This window comes from Neopsephotus bourkii, unplaced genomic scaffold (genome assembly GCF_033783945.1).
Source record: "Neopsephotus bourkii isolate Nb327-2 ecotype Australia unplaced genomic scaffold, CSIRO-AGI_Nbou_v1 NB_1638, whole genome shotgun sequence".
NCBI lineage: Eukaryota > Metazoa > Chordata > Aves > Psittaciformes > Psittacidae > Neopsephotus > Neopsephotus bourkii.
This window is the reverse complement of record NW_026902113.1, coordinates 2,108,239-2,114,854: the sequence shown is the minus strand read 5'-3', so window position 1 is coordinate 2,114,854 and position 6,616 is coordinate 2,108,239.

Here is a 6,616-nt window from a genome sequence, read left to right as displayed (position 1 = left end):
TCTATTCTGTAACTTCACTTTGGAAAACTCAAACCTGAAACATGCCAAATTATACAGGAAACTGATTAGAATACTTTTGGGAAGCCTGAACTGAAATGGTCTTCTTTTGTGCAGTGGAAAATTAAATTTCTTAAAGTGTTGGAGGTTAAGAATTTTTATTGCTTGCTTTGATTGTATTCTTTTTTTGCAGTTTGTTGAGTTTTATACATATCTTAATGAGCATCAGACTGTCAGCTTTATGTGATGTTGCAATACAGGTTGTTTATTAATATATACTGACTTTTTACTTTAAAGTAACTATCTCACTGGTGGATTTTTTCACTCTCCAGGTATAATTATTTTTTCCACCTCTTCTTCTGCTGAGTTCTTTACAAGCATTCAAGTAAAAAAGTACCATTTAGGGGAATAGGTAAAATTGTAGAATCAATTTTAATCTTAAACCTGCCCCACAGTTTTTGTAGCCTCAGCTCTTTAAAATATTTTAACATTTCAAATGTAATGAATGCTTTGTGCATATACAGAGAGTTGTTCGGTTGGTTGGTTGGTTGTTTTCTTTGGTTGGTTGGTTAGGTTTTTATTCAGTGGCAGCTTTTCACGGTTTTGGACACTTTTATGAGTGTAAACTAAATAAGGAGTAGTGTAACACATCTCCCTTTTGCATATCTGCAGCATGTAAACATGAATATAATTAGGTTGTACACGGGCCATTCTGAGATATTCTAAATGGGCAATCAGAAAAGCTGCTGTTCAAGGAACACATCTGAAGCTATTTCCCAGGGTTGTGATGGAGGTATAAACCTTCAAAGATATTATGAATTATGAAAATTGAACCCTTCAAAACAGGTTCAGTAGACACAAACCTTTGAAACCCATCTCCACAGTGTGCTTTAAGGTAAGGTGGACAATTTATTCCCAGAGCAGGTGATGCAAGGCTCTTCAGGGGCTATACAGCTAAGATGGAAGTTGCTGTTCCTCAGCAGTTGCTCAGGTTAGTACTGTTACTGAGGGTAAGAATAAAGGTCAGGGTCTTGTTTTCAGTCAGTTCAGAATTACTGGTGGGTGAAGAAGCCTTTACCCTTCAGGCATGGGAAAGGCCATGAACACAGGCAGCCTTTCATTGGCATCTTCTTCCTGTGATCAGCAGTTTTGTGTGAGATGTAAAGGCAAAGAGGGCAGGAGAGCTGGCAGGCGGGATCCCATAGGAATCCTGTGTGTCTTCTATTACATTTAATAATGCAAGGATGAACAAGAAACATTTCAAATTCACCAGATAGGAAATTTTTTAAGTTAATTCCTTCTTTGGTTGATTTTTTTTTTTCCGGCCCTTTTGCATCTATGCTAGCTTGAGAGGGTATTTCTCTCCATTCTGGTTTTCAATGTACCTCTCTGTAAGCTGTGCCTCATTTAAATTTATAAGGTAAGTAGAATATATGAGCTGCTTGTTTTCCCTAGTCAGTTAATTCAAGATTTCTGTATTAAACTTAAGAATTTAAATAGAATTTATTTCTGGCTCAACTCTCTTGGGCTTAAGTGAACCCATACAGATGCAAGATGGAAGAAACACCCAAATGCAGCTCTGTTGACCCAGTCTGAGATGATGATTCAAGACCCTGTGGTCCAGGAGGAATGTTGCCCAAAGTTCAGTTAATTCTGACAGGCACAGCAGCCTTCAGCAAAGACCACCCCCCCAACACCCCCCCCCCCCCCCGATTTATTTTTGTGGCTGAATGGGTTTTTTATGTTGTATTGGACAAGCTAATATGCTAAAAATATGTAACAACACACTAAAGCACAGTCCTAATTGGAATGGAAGCTAAGGAACTACAAAGAGCAGCTGAATCACTTGTTTTTCAAGTGTAGATACTCTGTGCTCTAATGGTATTAGCATTTCAAGTTACCTCTCGTGTATTCAAATATCCTCCATTTTTTTTAATCTAGGGGATCATCTGATGTGTTTAATTTCTGCAGCCCAGTTAATTGAAGTATACCATGCCTCTAAAAACTTCCAGAGTAGAGGATAGAGACTCCAAAGTGACTAAATTGCTTAATTGTCACTCAGCAACAGCTTACTGAGGCTGGTTTAGCTCAGCTATCATGCTTGAAGCATCTGGGACCACTAAAAAGGAATTGTATTTTTTTAAATGGAATAAGCCAAACATACATTTTATGTGAAAACACCCGCAACAGTTTGAAAAATATAATTCATTTTCTTATAAACAGAAATGCGGAAGTTTAAAATGAAAATGTCAGTCATCAGATCTAAAAAGATATCTTCCTATTTAAGTAAGCTGCAAGCCCAATGGAAAGCACACCAAGGCTTGTATCAATCCTTAAAATTGCTAGTGAGAGCTGAATGCCAAATAGCTTCCCAGGAGGCATGTTATGCTAATCACTATGGCAATCAGTTATTTATCATTCTTGCAGACATGTATTTTCCATTTACGCTAACAGGGTGGTTGATTGGATTTTGTTCATTAAATGGGCAGAGTAAAAACTGGTCTTATAAACTGCTGTTCAAGTTAATTAGTGAGTATGTGTGTACTCAGAAGCAGAAAACTAAGTTTTCAAATTATAACGTACATCAATCAGGCATCTTTTCTACATTACACCAAAATAATTCCACTTAGTGTATTCAGCATAAAAGGGAAAGTAAAAATGCTACATTTTCATTTCCCCTGTTCTCTGATGGTCTGGCAGTAAATGTGATGTAGTTACTCATAAAAGTGAAAGAACAGATACTTGCTTCTGCTCTGCTGTCTTACCTAAAACTCTTCCAGGCTCTGTCTTTCTTAAGAAACAGTACAAGGATAGGGAAATCCTTAGTGGGGTTTTGTGTTCATTCGTCTACAGTCTTTAGTTAATTAGCAGGTAACAGAGATGGCCTGCAAGTGCTACCATGAGCTTACAAGCTAATCAGTAATAATAAAACAGTAACAGTAATGATTTAAAGGAAATGGCCAGTGAAAATGCTATGCTTTGATTCTGGAGATCCAGTTTCAGCTCCTGCATTTTATGTTCTTGTGGGAAGGATGGTTTCATTATCCTGGGTACATTCACAAGTTTCCCATGCACACTTTTGAGTGTCCCTTTGTAAAAATGAGGCAGAAGTGTTTTTTATTCTGTCTACTGCAAATAATTTAAAGATCCACCTGGGGGGTCCATAGATCTCAAATACCTCTCTTCTTTAACTTGTACCACATGTCTCAGAGTAGATTTGACTGCTGTGGCCCTCGGAATAGGGGGTATTCTGAAATGGCATCTTTTCAAGATTGGAGCTGTCTGGATGAACAGTTATGTATTCACTGGACAGATAAACTAGGATCTTTATGTTTGCATGTAAAGCACTTGGGTTCCACTGTTTCCAAACAGAAAGACAAAGAGGTTTAGGAGTCAGTCTTTCACAGACCTTTGTAAAACTTTGTCTATTGCACAGGAAAGAAGAACAGGAGAGCAAGTTGGGGTGTGATATCTCCTACCACATTGTCCACTTGTGTCCAAGCTGAGAAGTCCTAGCTAGTCCTTTTAGCCTTTCCACAGAGTGGCAGATGTTGTAGATGATAAACTCGATTATTTTAGTTGTCTTTCTCTTATGCCGTTTTTGAGCTATGGAGACCTCAAGTGCAACACATACCAGTACTGTGACAAACCCAAAGTTCTGTCTGGTAACTGTTGTTGCCTCTTATTCGTAGTAATCTTCCTGATGGGACCCAACTGCTGCTATGTGGTGATATGATGAGCCACGAGTTTCTGACTTACTTTGAGATTATTCTAAATCCCCTTTCCTGAGTTTCACCTCTCAGTTCCACATTTTGCGTGAAGTTAGTATGGTTTAGATTTACTTCACCTGACTTTTATTGGCATTCAAACATACCCATTGCCTTTTTCCTCCCTCACTCTGTTTTGTGCAGTTCTGTTGGAGTGCTCTAACATTATCTGCCATTTAATTACCTGAAAGGGCTTAATATCATCATAATTTTGAGATTTAGGTGTCCAAAGGAGGTATAAGGTGTCCAGACATCTCTCACCTTACTTCTGAGCTCTGTAAATTTGGCAATGTCAACCACAAAACAGAACTCTTGTTGCTCCCTTTTCCTGGCTGGCATTCCTCCTCTATAGAACCTTGCCAAGAGCCTTGTGAAAAGTTGTGGCAATACAGATCCTATTTTACTGAAATTTAACAAATTATGGTGGGGGTGCAGGGGAACAGACTTCCCAACCCCAAATCATCTGTATGGCAAGGGTTATGTGAGTCAATGTAAGTTTTGGGTTTGGTTTGTTTACTGGTCTATACAAGAAGACCTTCTGGCTTTTGGGGCTCCCCCCCCCCCCATATTCTTCTCTCCCTTTTTAGCTGTTTACAGTGTCTTAACAGTTGTACTCTGTGACTAGATGTACGAAAGTGTTCAGCAGCAATTTAAGAACAGGAATGCCTCACCACCTCACTGATGTTCATGAAGGTGAATTTTTTCTTAGTGGAGGAAAGAGTTGTGGGAGTAGCTCTGCCTTGAGCGGAGTATGTTTGCCAATATGCTGTCACACCATGGTTTAATGTGTTGCAGATCTCTTGTGCTGAGGGATTTTCAGTGTCATAGCTCTTAGTAAAACAGAAACTTCCATGGAATGTGTGGGTCAAATTAAAAATGATCCAAAAGGAAAGACTATCATTCTGCAGAGGAAACTTGCAGAGATCCAGCAATATTCAAGCCATTAATGATCTAGAAATCTGATGTGGGGTTTGTTTCCTTTTTTGCCACTGCAAGCCTGTTTCTCATGCTGCAATAATACATTCAGTCACCAACCTCACAGCTTTATCTTCTGCATTTAATGGCCACAGCTTTTGTGAAGAGCATGAAAGACTGATATTTTCCCTTGTGGGTACTCTGGTTACTCAAATCCTTTTTTTAAATGAGAAATCTGTAGTGATGAAATTCCTTTCACTTCCCGTTGAAAAGTTGTGGGATTAGCTTCTATTTCCCTGAGAAGTCCAGAAAGTGTAGACAGATAGCAACCTAACACAGTAGATTTTCAGATCATAGTTTTTAGGGTAATCTAGTGCAATCATTCCCAGATGCAGAAAAATACTTCCTCTGCTTTACGTCTGGAAGGGAAAAGGCTTACCTTTTCTGACGGCTTGTTGGAAAGCAAACACTGCTTGGGCAAGAGGCTGGGTGAACTCACCCTTATGGGGTACTGTGCCCAAGGATGTCCCTTTCCTTTTGTCTCTCCCCTCCTGCTCTCCCTATACACAGGTACCCTTTGGCACTTTGTCACAGGATAGGGCAGGGAGAAGAAGAAGAGGCTGCCCACAGACTGTAGGGCAGGGCTAAGTGCTACTTTTTCATCTCTGTAATGGGGCAGGAGGGACATTCTGTACTGCATTCAGTACTGCAGGTGATTTGTATTTTCCTAATATAACTTAAAGTAAATGTAATATAAGCAGAAAACATCAACAATTTGCTTTAGTCTTCTCCATGTTAGAAAAGAACTAATACCAGACTTATGCATTACCTTTACTGATCATCTGACAGCCTATGCAATACGATCTGGTGGTCACAGCAGAGTGGGAATTCAGTGTTTTCACATGAATCACATGTGAAACTTGTAATTTGAACAAAGGTACATATAAAATATCATCAACTAGAATAACTCTCACTGAAATAATGATGTATTTGGGTGTATATATTACTCAAAAATAAGAGATTGAGTTATACAAAACTAAGGAACTGGCTTAAGGCTTCTGTTCTAAGTCAGTCACTCCACATGGTGAAGTTTTTAAAGAATATCAGGGGCATACTGTTTTAATATCCTGTCTTAAAAAGTCCTTTTTGTAGGAAATAGGAGATGGTGTCATTACGAAATGGAAATGCTTGCTCAGCCAGGAATCAGAGCAGTGCAGCTTAGAGTAAAATTGTACTTGCTAAAGCTTTGACCCAGATATGCTTCAAATACTCTCAGTATCTTTTTATTCACGTTTTCTGTTGTTGAAAGGAAATCGATACATTTTCCCCATCTTATTTTCTGAACAAAATAAAAATATGCTGAACACCTTTATTTGTGATTAACATGTATAGAGCCTGTCCTAGTTTAACCCCAACCAGACAACTTGTTCACCCACTCCCCCAGTCTTCTTGCCCTCCCGCTACTCCTGGAGGGACGGAGAGGAGAATCAGAAAGAATGCAACTCCCATGGGTTGAGATAAGAACAGTTTAGTAACTAAGGTATAACACAAATCACTACTGCTACCACCAATAATAGTAATGATAAAGGAAATAACAAGGGAAGAGAATACAACACCTCATCACCAGGTGACCGATAACTTGCCCCCCCAGCCCGACCAAGCACCGACCGATACCTCCTCCAACCCTGCAGTCCACTTAGCCCTTCCGGATAACTCCCCAGTTATACCCTGGGCATGACGTGCTGTGGTATGGAATACCTCTTTGGTCAGTTTGGGTCAGGTGTCCTGTCTGTGCTTCCTCCCGGCTTCCCTCCTCCCTGGCAGAGCATGAGGCTAACAAAGTCCTTGGCCAAACCAAAACATCATTTTTATCAGCTTTGTTCCCAGCCCGAAAGTCAAAACACAGCACTGCACCAGCTACCAAGAAAGAGAAAAAC